General features: G+C 63.5%; 2 non-coding genes across 2 annotated transcripts; both read right to left on the bottom strand.

Annotated features, from left to right (window-relative positions):
* Positions 1 to 3,681: 3,681 nt before the first annotated feature.
* LOC131864328 (5S ribosomal RNA) lies at positions 3,682 to 3,800 on the bottom strand. The gene has a single exon (XR_009363160.1). It is a non-coding gene; the product is annotated as a 5S ribosomal RNA (ribosomal RNA).
* Positions 3,801 to 9,697: 5,897 nt separating this feature from the next.
* Positions 9,698 to 9,816, bottom strand: LOC131864327 (5S ribosomal RNA). The gene has a single exon (XR_009363159.1). It is a non-coding gene; the product is annotated as a 5S ribosomal RNA (ribosomal RNA).
* Positions 9,817 to 12,322: the final 2,506 nt, after the last annotated feature.

Raw genomic sequence — 12,322 nt, 5'->3', positions numbered from 1 at the left:
AACGGAAATTTTAAAATCTCATTTTTTTTTGCCTTTTCTGGAAATTAGTGAAGGCAGCGCATCAAAGGTGCGCACCTCGCTGCCCACCACGGTGCGCAACGCCGGTGGGCACCCGGGAGTGCTTCGAAGTGTGCTCCAAGGTGCTGCGTGCACGTTGTCGGAGCCCGGTTTGCCCCGGGTGCGCACCTCGCGTGCACCTTCGTCGGGGTGGGCACCTTGGCTGGGTTTGCCCCGGCTGCGCTCCGAAGCGGGGTTATTGGAGCGCCGCCTCTTTTTTTGTCGGAGCGTTTGGTGGGGTTTCTCGCATTGGCTCTTCCCAGGCCCGGTTGCCACCCTGGCGCGCACGAAGTCGGAAGTAGGGTTAATTGCCCGGGTGCGCACCTTTGCCAGGGTGGGCACCTTACCTGGGCTGTGCACCAGGGCGGGCTCAAGATGGCACCCGCGTTCCGTTTTTTTCACTATCTTTCAAAACGGAAATTTTAAAATCTCCTCTTTTTTTTGCCTTTTCTGGAAATTAGTGAAGGCAGCGCATCAAAGGTGCGCACCTCGCTGCCCACCTTGGTGTGCTCTGAGGTGCGCACCCGGGAGCGCTACGAAGTGTGCTCCAAGGTGCGGCGTGCACGTTGTCGGAGCCCGGTTTGCCCCGGGTGCGCACCTCGCCTGCACCTTGGCCGGGGTGGGCACCCTGGCTGGGTTTGCCCAGGGTGCGCTCCGAAGCGGGGTTACTGGAGCGCCCCCTCTTTTTTTGTCAGAGCGTTTGGTGGGGTTTCTCGCATTGGCTCTTCCCAGGCCCGGTTGTTGGGTGCGCTCCCACCCTGGCGCGCGCGAAGTTGGAAGTTGGGTTAATTGCCCGGGCGCGCACCTTCGCCAGGGTGGGCACCTTGGTGCGCACACCTTGGCTGGGCTGCGCACCAGGGCGGGCTCAAGATGGCACCAGCATTCCCTTTTTCTCACTATCTTTCAAAACGGAAATTTTAAAATCTCGTTTTTTTTTGCCTTTTATGGAAATTAGTGAAGGCATCGCATCAAAGGTGCGCACCTCGCTGCCCACCTTGGTGTGCTCCGAGGTGCCCACCACGGTGCGCTCCGAGGTGCCCACCACGGTGCGCAACGCCGGTGCGAACCCGGGAGCGCCCCGATGTGTGCTCCAAGGTGCGGCGTGCACGAAGCCGGACCCCGGTTTGCCCCGGGTGCGCACCTCGCGTGCACCTTGGTGCGCACACCTTGGCTGGGTTGCGCGGCCTGGTGGGCACCATGGTGCGCACCAAGGAGCGCTCCGAAGTGTGCTCCAAGGTGCGGCGTGCACGAAGTCCTAGCCCGGTTTGCCCCGGGTGCGCACCTTCGCCGCGGTGGGCACCATGGCGTGCACGAAGTCGGAGCCCGGTTTGCCCCGGGTGCGCACCTCGCGTGCACCTTCGCCGGGGTGGGCACCTCGGCTGGGTTGCGCGCCCTGGTGCGCACCAAGGAGCGCTCCGAAGTGTGCTCCAAGGTGCGGCGTGCACGAAGTCGGAGCCCGGTTTGCCCCGGGTGCGCACCTTCGCCGCGGTGGGCACCCTGGTGCGCACCATGGCGTGCACGAAGTCGGAGCCCGGTTTGCCCCGGGTGCGCACCTCGCGTGCACCTTCGGCGGGGTTGCGCGCCCTGGTGCGCACCAAGGAGCGCTCCGAAGTGTGCTCCAAGGTGCGGCGTGCACGAAGTCGGAGCCCGGTTTGCCCCGGGTGCGCACCTCGCGTGCACCTTCGGCGGGGTTGCGCGCCCTGGTGGGCACCATGGTGCGCACCAAGGAGCGCTCCGAAGTGTGCTCCAAGGTGCGGCGTGCACGAAGTCGGAGCCCGGTTTGCCCCGGGTGCGCACCTCGCGTGCACCTTCGCCGCGGTGGGCACCATGGCGTGCACGAAGTCGGAGCCCGGTTTGCCCCGGGTGCGCACCTCGCGTGCACCTTCGCCGGGGTGGGCACCTCGGCTGGGTTGCGCGCCCTGGTGCGCACCAAGGAGCGCTCCGAAGTGTGCTCCAAGGTGCGGCGTGCACGAAGTCGGAGCCCGGTTTGCCCCGGGTGCGCACCTCGCGTGCACCTTGGCGCGGTGGGCACCATGGCGTGCACGAAGTCGGAGCCCGGTTTGCCCCGGGTGCGCACCCCGCGTGCACCTTCGCCGGGGTGGGCACCTCGGCTGGGTTGCGCGCCCTGGTGCGCACCAAGGAGCGCTCCGAAGTGTGCTCCAAGGTGCGGCGTGCACGAAGTCGGAGCCCGGTTTGCCCCGGGTGCGCACCTCGCGTGCACCTTCGCCGCGGTGGGCACCTTGGCTGGGTTGGGCACCATTGAGCGCTCCGAAGTGTGCTCCAAGGTGCGCACCATGGCCCTCCAAGGTGCGCAGCATGGCGTGCACGAAGTCGGAGCCCGGTTTGCCCCGGGTGCGCACCTCGCGTGCACCTTCGCCAGGGTGGGCACCTCGGTGCGCACACCTTCTCAATGTTTTCTTGCCTTTTCTGGAAATTGGTGAAGGCAGCGCATCAAAGGTGCGCACCTCGGTGTGCTCCGAGGTGCGAACCCGAGAGCGCTCCGAGGTGCCCACGAAGTCGAAAGTCGGGTTAATTGCATTGTTTTCCCCGGGTGCGCTCCGAGGTGCGCAACATCGGTGCGCACCAAGGAGGGCTCCGAAGTGTGCTCCAAGGTGCGCACGATTCGGAGCTCGGTTTGCCCGGGGTGCGCACACCTTGGCTGGGTTGCGCACCCTTTGTGCGCTCCAAGGTGCGCACGAAGTCGGAGCTCGGTTTGCCCCGGGTGCGCACCTTGATGCGCACGCCTTGGCTGGGCTGCGCACCTTGGTGGGCGCCATGGTGCGCACCTTTCGTGCGCTCCAAGGTGCGCACGAAGTCGGAGCTCGGTTTGCCCCGGGTGCGCACCTTGGTGGGCGCCATGGTGCACTCCGAGGTGCCCAAGATTGGTGCGCACCAAGGAGCGCTCCGAAGTGCGCTCCAAGGTGCGCAGGTGCGCGCGAAGTCGAAAGTTGGGTTAATTGTCCGGTTTGCCTCGGGTGCGCACCTTGCGTGCACCTTCGCCAGGGTGGGCGCCTTGGTGCGCACACCTTGGCTGGGCTGCGCACCCGGGCGCGCACACCTTGGCACCCGCGTTTCCTTCATTTTAAATTTTTTTTTTTTACAATCTCTCAAGTGGGAAATTCTATAATCTCAACTTTTTTTGCCTTTTCAGGAAACTTTTGAATGGAGCGCATCATTGGTGCGCTCCGAAGTGTGCTCCAAGGTGCGCACCTCTGGTGTGCTCCAAAGCTCTCTCCAGCTGCGTGCACCTGCCCCGGCCGCGCACCCGGCCCCGCCCAGCTTCGCTCACCTGTCCCGGGCGTCTGGTGCGGAACCTTAGAGTAAGAAACATCACCGTGCACCTTGGCCAACGTGCGCGACTCGACCGAGCGCGCACTGGCCGAGGTGCACACCGATTTCACCTGGGTGCGCGCGCAGCACCTCGGGCGCACCGGGGTGCGCGCACAACGCCCGGGTTGCACCGTGGCCTGTGTGCTCGGGGCGCCTCGGGTGCGCGCTCGGTGTCGCCCCCGCGCGCGCGGTAGTGCGGGCAGCGCACCCCGGCCCGGCCCGGCCCCGACGAGAACGCAAACGGGCAAAAGGTTTATTCAAATAGCATTGCGACGCCCGGCGAAAAACTAAAAAAGGGTGCAACACCGGGACTTCCCGGGAGGTCACCCATCCCAGTACTACTCCGGCCCAAGCGCGCTTAACTGCGGAGTTCTGATGGGATCCGGTGCACTAACGCTGGTATGATCGCACCCGTTATGAGCTTGTCGCAGTGTGTACTTAGCAAACCGCGACCCACGTGCGAATCCACCCCGGCCACCCACCCCCGTCGAGGTGCACACCCTCCCTCGCGAAGTGCGCCCCGTTCGCCAAGTGTGAGCCCTGCCCGGGTGCGCGCACCTTGCTAGGGCGTCGGGTGTGCACCCGGCCCGGCCTACGTGCGTGCACCTGGACGGGGCGTCGTGTGCGTGCAGTGTCCCGTCTGCAACGCGGTGCCCACACACCACCTCGGGCGCAACGACCTGCGCTCACATGTGGGCCGAGTGCACCTTGGTGCATGTTCGGGGCGCCTCGGGTGCACGCTCGATCTTGCCCCGGTGCACCAAGGCGCTCGGTTTGCCCCGGGTGCGCACTTGGTGCAAGGTGGGCACCCAAAATAGGGATCAAGCACCAAAACACAAGTTTCGGGATGCAAAATGGGACCCAAGGACCACAAATGCGTTCCAAGACCCATGATGGGTCCACGAGAACAAAAATGTGTTCCGAGACTTAATAAACAAATATTGGGTTTTAGGAGAAGAAACATGCTCTGATGCCCAAAACGAGAATCGACCCCGAAAAGGCCACAGGCCAAAAGTGGGATGCGAGACAAAAAAAAATGGGACCCGAGGACCAAAATTGGGTTCCCAGGTCGAAGACAGGGCAACCGGACAAGAAACGACCTCTAAGGCTCGAAATGAGTCCCGACGACTAAAACTTGACAAGAAGCACCCATCAGGCACCCAACTCGACACCCATGGGATGCCGACCCACCCGGGCTTCCACCTAGCACACCTTGGCACCCACCCACCCTCGCACCCAACCTCGCACCCAACTTAGCACCTTTGAACCCACATTGGCACTCACCCTGACCCTGGCACCTTGGAACCCACATTGGCACTCACCTTGACCCTGGCACCCACCTTTGCACTCACCTTGGGACCCACCCTGGCTCCCACCTCGGCACCCACCCAGACACCCACCTTGGTTCCTTGGCACCCACCTTGGATCCTTGGCACCCACCCCGACACCCACCTTGGCACGCAACTTGGCTACTTGCCACCCACCTTGGCTCCTTGACGCCCACCCCGACAACCACCCCGTGACCTACCCTGGCTAGGGTTGGTGCACACCCACCCTGGTGCCCACCTTGGCACCCACCCCATGACCCACCTTGGCACGCACCTTAGTACCCACCCCGTTACCCACCCTAGGACCCACCCCGTGACCCACCTTGGCCAGGGTGGGTGCCTTGGTGCGCACAACTTGCCTGGGCTGCACACCAGGGCGGGCTCAAGATGGCACCCGCGTTCCGTTTTTTTCACTATCTTTCAAAACGGAAATTTTAAAATCTCGTTTTTTTTTTTTTTTTGCCTTTTCTGGAAATTAGTGAAGGCAGCGCATCAAAGGTGCGCAATGCTGGTGCGAACCCGGGAGCGCTCCGATGTGTGCTCCAAGGTGCGGCGTGCACGAAGTCCGAGCCCGGCTTGCCCCGGGTGCGCACCTCGCGTGCACCTTCGCCGGGGTGAGCACCTTGGCTGGGTTGCGCGCCCTGGTGCGCACCAAGGAGCGCTCTGAAGTGTGCTCCAAGGTGCGGCGTGCACGAAGTCGGAGCTCGGTTTGCCCCGGGTGTGCACCTCGGGTGCGCACCTCGCGTGCACCTTCGCTGCGGTGGGCACCTTGGCTGGGTTGCGCGCCTTGGTGGGCACCATGCAGTGCACGAAGTCGGAGCCCGGTTTGCCCCGGGCGCGCACCTCCGCCAGGGTGGGCACCTTGGTGCGCACAACTTGCCTGGGCTGCGCACCAGGAAGGGCTCAAGATGGCACCCGCGTTCCGTTTTTTTCACTATCTTTCAGAACGGAAATTTTAAAATATCGTTTTTTTTTGCCTTTTCTGGAAATTAGTGAAGGCAGCGCATCAAAGGTGCGCAACGCTGGTGCGAACCTGGGAGCGCTCCGATGTGTGCTCCAAGGTGCGGCGTGCACGAAGTCGGAGCCCGGTTTGCCCCGGGTGCGCCCTGGTGGGCACCATGGTGCGCACCAAGGAGCGCTCCGAAGTGTGCTCCAAGGTGCGGCCTGCACGAAGTCGGAGCCCGGTTTGCCCCGGGCGTGCACCGCGGGTGGGCACCTTGGTGCGCATGCCTTGCCTGGGCTGCGCACCAGGGCGGGCTCAAGATGGCACCCGCGTTCCGTTTTTTTCACTATCTTTCAAAACGGAAATTTTAAAATCTCATTTTTTTTTGCCTTTTCTGGAAATTAGTGAAGGCAGCGCATCAAAGGTGCGCACCTCGCTGCCCACCACGGTGCGCAACGCCGGTGGGCACCCGGGAGTGCTTCGAAGTGTGCTCCAAGGTGCTGCGTGCACGTTGTCGGAGCCCGGTTTGCCCCGGGTGCGCACCTCGCGTGCACCTTCGTCGGGGTGGGCACCTTGGCTGGGTTTGCCCCGGCTGCGCTCCGAAGCGGGGTTATTGGAGCGCCGCCTCTTTTTTTGTCGGAGCGTTTGGTGGGGTTTCTCGCATTGGCTCTTCCCAGGCCCGGTTGCCACCCTGGCGCGCACGAAGTCGGAAGTAGGGTTAATTGCCCGGGTGCGCACCTTTGCCAGGGTGGGCACCTTACCTGGGCTGTGCACCAGGGCGGGCTCAAGATGGCACCCGCGTTCCGTTTTTTTCACTATCTTTCAAAACGGAAATTTTAAAATCTCCTCTTTTTTTTGCCTTTTCTGGAAATTAGTGAAGGCAGCGCATCAAAGGTGCGCACCTCGCTGCCCACCTTGGTGTGCTCTGAGGTGCGCACCCGGGAGCGCTACGAAGTGTGCTCCAAGGTGCGGCGTGCACGTTGTCGGAGCCCGGTTTGCCCCGGGTGCGCACCTCGCCTGCACCTTGGCCGGGGTGGGCACCCTGGCTGGGTTTGCCCAGGGTGCGCTCCGAAGCGGGGTTACTGGAGCGCCCCCTCTTTTTTTGTCAGAGCGTTTGGTGGGGTTTCTCGCATTGGCTCTTCCCAGGCCCGGTTGTTGGGTGCGCTCCCACCCTGGCGCGCGCGAAGTTGGAAGTTGGGTTAATTGCCCGGGCGCGCACCTTCGCCAGGGTGGGCACCTTGGTGCGCACACCTTGGCTGGGCTGCGCACCAGGGCGGGCTCAAGATGGCACCAGCATTCCCTTTTTCTCACTATCTTTCAAAACGGAAATTTTAAAATCTCGTTTTTTTTTGCCTTTTATGGAAATTAGTGAAGGCATCGCATCAAAGGTGCGCACCTCGCTGCCCACCTTGGTGTGCTCCGAGGTGCCCACCACGGTGCGCTCCGAGGTGCCCACCACGGTGCGCAACGCCGGTGCGAACCCGGGAGCGCCCCGATGTGTGCTCCAAGGTGCGGCGTGCACGAAGCCGGACCCCGGTTTGCCCCGGGTGCGCACCTCGCGTGCACCTTGGTGCGCACACCTTGGCTGGGTTGCGCGGCCTGGTGGGCACCATGGTGCGCACCAAGGAGCGCTCCGAAGTGTGCTCCAAGGTGCGGCGTGCACGAAGTCCTAGCCCGGTTTGCCCCGGGTGCGCACCTTCGCCGCGGTGGGCACCATGGCGTGCACGAAGTCGGAGCCCGGTTTGCCCCGGGTGCGCACCTCGCGTGCACCTTCGCCGGGGTGGGCACCTCGGCTGGGTTGCGCGCCCTGGTGCGCACCAAGGAGCGCTCCGAAGTGTGCTCCAAGGTGCGGCGTGCACGAAGTCGGAGCCCGGTTTGCCCCGGGTGCGCACCTTCGCCGCGGTGGGCACCCTGGTGCGCACCATGGCGTGCACGAAGTCGGAGCCCGGTTTGCCCCGGGTGCGCACCTCGCGTGCACCTTCGGCGGGGTTGCGCGCCCTGGTGCGCACCAAGGAGCGCTCCGAAGTGTGCTCCAAGGTGCGGCGTGCACGAAGTCGGAGCCCGGTTTGCCCCGGGTGCGCACCTCGCGTGCACCTTCGGCGGGGTTGCGCGCCCTGGTGGGCACCATGGTGCGCACCAAGGAGCGCTCCGAAGTGTGCTCCAAGGTGCGGCGTGCACGAAGTCGGAGCCCGGTTTGCCCCGGGTGCGCACCTCGCGTGCACCTTCGCCGCGGTGGGCACCATGGCGTGCACGAAGTCGGAGCCCGGTTTGCCCCGGGTGCGCACCTCGCGTGCACCTTCGCCGGGGTGGGCACCTCGGCTGGGTTGCGCGCCCTGGTGCGCACCAAGGAGCGCTCCGAAGTGTGCTCCAAGGTGCGGCGTGCACGAAGTCGGAGCCCGGTTTGCCCCGGGTGCGCACCTCGCGTGCACCTTCGCCGCGGTGGGCACCATGGCGTGCACGAAGTCGGAGCCCGGTTTGCCCCGGGTGCGCACCCCGCGTGCACCTTCGCCGGGGTGGGCACCTCGGCTGGGTTGCGCGCCCTGGTGCGCACCAAGGAGCGCTCCGAAGTGTGCTCCAAGGTGCGGCGTGCACGAAGTCGGAGCCCGGTTTGCCCCGGGTGCGCACCTCGCGTGCACCTTCGCCGCGGTGGGCACCTTGGCTGGGTTGGGCACCATTGAGCGCTCCGAAGTGTGCTCCAAGGTGCGCACCATGGCCCTCCAAGGTGCGCAGCATGGCGTGCACGAAGTCGGAGCCCGGTTTGCCCCGGGTGCGCACCTCGCGTGCACCTTCGCCAGGGTGGGCACCTCGTTGCGCACACCTTCTCAATGTTTTCTTGCCTTTTCTGGAAATTGGTGAAGGCAGCGCATCAAAGGTGCGCACCTCGGTGTGCTCCGAGGTGCGAACCCGAGAGCGCTCCGAGGTGCCCACGAAGTCGAAAGTCGGGTTAATTGCATTGTTTTCCCCGGGTGCGCTCCGAGGTGCGCAACATCGGTGCGCACCAAGGAGGGCTCCGAAGTGTGCTCCAAGGTGCGCACGATTCGGAGCTCGGTTTGCCCGGGGTGCGCACACCTTGGCTGGGTTGCGCACCCTTTGTGCGCTCCAAGGTGCGCACGAAGTCGGAGCTCGGTTTGCCCCGGGTGCGCACCTTGATGCGCACGCCTTGGCTGGGCTGCGCACCTTGGTGGGCGCCATGGTGCGCACCTTTCGTGCGCTCCAAGGTGCGCACGAAGTCGGAGCTCGGTTTGCCCCGGGTGCGCACCTTGGTGGGCGCCATGGTGCACTCCGAGGTGCCCAAGATTGGTGCGCACCAAGGAGCGCTCCGAAGTGCGCTCCAAGGTGCGCAGGTGCGCGCGAAGTCGAAAGTTGGGTTAATTGTCCGGTTTGCCTCGGGTGCGCACCTTGCGTGCACCTTCGCCAGGGTGGGCGCCTTGGTGCGCACACCTTGGCTGGGCTGCGCACCCGGGCGCGCACACCTTGGCACCCGCGTTTCCTTCATTTTAAATTTTTTTTTTTTACAATCTCTCAAGTGGGAAATTCTATAATCTCAACTTTTTTTGCCTTTTCAGGAAACTTTTGAATGGAGCGCATCATTGGTGCGCTCCGAAGTGTGCTCCAAGGTGCGCACCTCTGGTGTGCTCCAAAGCTCTCTCCAGCTGCGTGCACCTGCCCCGGCCGCGCACCCGGCCCCGCCCAGCTTCGCTCACCTGTCCCGGGCGTCTGGTGCGGAACCTTAGAGTAAGAAACATCACCGTGCACCTTGGCCAACGTGCGCGACTCGACCGAGCGCGCACTGGCCGAGGTGCACACCGATTTCACCTGGGTGCGCGCGCAGCACCTCGGGCGCACCGGGGTGCGCGCACAACGCCCGGGTTGCACCGTGGCCTGTGTGCTCGGGGCGCCTCGGGTGCGCGCTCGGTGTCGCCCCCGCGCGCGCGGTAGTGCGGGCAGCGCACCCCGGCCCGGCCCGGCCCCGACGAGAACGCAAACGGGCAAAAGGTTTATTCAAATAGCATTGCGACGCCCGGCGAAAAACTAAAAAAGGGTGCAACACCGGGACTTCCCGGGAGGTCACCCATCCCAGTACTACTCCGGCCCAAGCGCGCTTAACTGCGGAGTTCTGATGGGATCCGGTGCACTAACGCTGGTATGATCGCACCCGTTATGAGCTTGTCGCAGTGTGTACTTAGCAAACCGCGACCCACGTGCGAATCCACCCCGGCCACCCACCCCCGTCGAGGTGCACACCCTCCCTCGCGAAGTGCGCCCCGTTCGCCAAGTGTGAGCCCTGCCCGGGTGCGCGCACCTTGCTAGGGCGTCGGGTGTGCACCCGGCCCGGCCTACGTGCGTGCACCTGGACGGGGCGTCGTGTGCGTGCAGTGTCCCGTCTGCAACGCGGTGCCCACACACCACCTCGGGCGCAACGACCTGCGCTCACATGTGGGCCGAGTGCACCTTGGTGCATGTTCGGGGCGCCTCGGGTGCACGCTCGATCTTGCCCCGGTGCACCAAGGCGCTCGGTTTGCCCCGGGTGCGCACTTGGTGCAAGGTGGGCACCCAAAATAGGGATCAAGCACCAAAACACAAGTTTCGGGATGCAAAATGGGACCCAAGGACCACAAATGCGTTCCAAGACCCATGATGGGTCCACGAGAACAAAAATGTGTTCCGAGACTTAATAAACAAATATTGGGTTTTAGGAGAAGAAACATGCTCTGATGCCCAAAACGAGAATCGACCCCGAAAAGGCCACAGGCCAAAAGTGGGATGCGAGACAAAAAAAAATGGGACCCGAGGACCAAAATTGGGTTCCCAGGTCGAAGACAGGGCAACCGGACAAGAAACGACCTCTAAGGCTCGAAATGAGTCCCGACGACTAAAACTTGACAAGAAGCACCCATCAGGCACCCAACTCGACACCCATGGGATGCCGACCCACCCGGGCTTCCACCTAGCACACCTTGGCACCCACCCACCCTCGCACCCAACCTCGCACCCAACTTAGCACCTTTGAACCCACATTGGCACTCACCCTGACCCTGGCACCTTGGAACCCACATTGGCACTCACCTTGACCCTGGCACCCACCTTTGCACTCACCTTGGGACCCACCCTGGCTCCCACCTCGGCACCCACCCAGACACCCACCTTGGTTCCTTGGCACCCACCTTGGATCCTTGGCACCCACCCCGACACCCACCTTGGCACGCAACTTGGCTACTTGCCACCCACCTTGGCTCCTTGACGCCCACCCCGACAACCACCCCGTGACCTACCCTGGCTAGGGTTGGTGCACACCCACCCTGGTGCCCACCTTGGCACCCACCCCATGACCCACCTTGGCACGCACCTTAGTACCCACCCCGTTACCCACCCTAGGACCCACCCCGTGACCCACCTTGGCCAGGGTGGGTGCACCCACCCTGGTGCCCACCTTGGCACCCACCCATCCTAGCACCCAGCCTGTGACCGGGCTTGGAACCCAACCTTGCACCCGTCTTGGCCAGTGTGGGTGCGCACCCATCCTGGCACCCACGTTGTGACACACCCTTTAACCCACGCACCCTAGCAGCCACGTTGGCACCCACCTTGGAACACAACCTAGCAACTTGGCACCCACCCCGTGACCCACCTTGGCATCCACCATAGCAGTCGCCCACTTGGCACCCACCTTGGAACCCAAGTTGGCACCCACCTCGGCACCCACCTTGACACTTGTGGACCCACCTTGCCACTCACCCTAGCATCGACCCATCCTAGCACCCACCCTGGCACCTTTGCACCCTAGCACTCACCCATCCTAGCACCTAACCTGTGACCCACCTTGACACTCACCCTCGCACCCACCTTGGAACCCAACCTAGCACCCACCCACCCTGACACCAACCCTAGCACCTACCCACCCTTGCACCCACCCTGTGACCCATCTTGGCACCCACCCATCCTACCACTCAACCTATCACCCACCTTCTCACCCACCTTGGCATCCACCTTAGCACCCACCCACACTGGCACCTTGGCACCCACCTCGGGCAAGGTGGGTGCACACCCACCCTGACACCCAATTTAGAACCAACCGAGCATGTTACCCACCTTGGCACCCACATTGCAGCCCACCCTAGTACCCACCCTATGACCCACATTGGCATCCACACCCTAGCACCCAGGCACCTCGACACCCGCCTTGACACGCACCCTAGCACTAAACCTGTGACCCACCTTGGAACTCACCCTAGAACCCACCCACCCTGTGAACCACCTTGGCATCCACCTTAGCACCCACCCACCTTGGCACCCACTCTAGCACTCACCCATCCTAACACCCAACTTGTTACCCACCTTGGCACCCGCCCTCGCGTCCACCTTGAAACCCACCCTAGCACCCACCCACGCAGGAGCCCACCTTGGCACCCAACCTAACACCCACGCATCCTGGCACCCAACTTGTGACCCACCTTGGAACCCACCCTAGTACCCACCTTTGAACCCACTATATCACCAACCCACCTTGGCACCCACCCTATGACCCTCTTTGGAATCCACCCTAGCACGCACCCACCCTGGCACCCACCATGGAGCGCACCCTAGCACCCACCCACCTCGGCACGCACCTCAACACCCACCTTGGTGTGCGCACTGCGCCAACCTCTCAAAGACCCTATGTGGT

Source organism: Cryptomeria japonica, unplaced genomic scaffold, assembly GCF_030272615.1.
Source record: "Cryptomeria japonica unplaced genomic scaffold, Sugi_1.0 HiC_scaffold_83, whole genome shotgun sequence".
Classification (NCBI taxonomy): Eukaryota; Viridiplantae; Streptophyta; class Pinopsida; order Cupressales; family Cupressaceae; genus Cryptomeria; species Cryptomeria japonica.
Note: the sequence above shows the minus strand (reverse complement) of the source record. Positions and strands in the feature narration are given on the sequence as shown.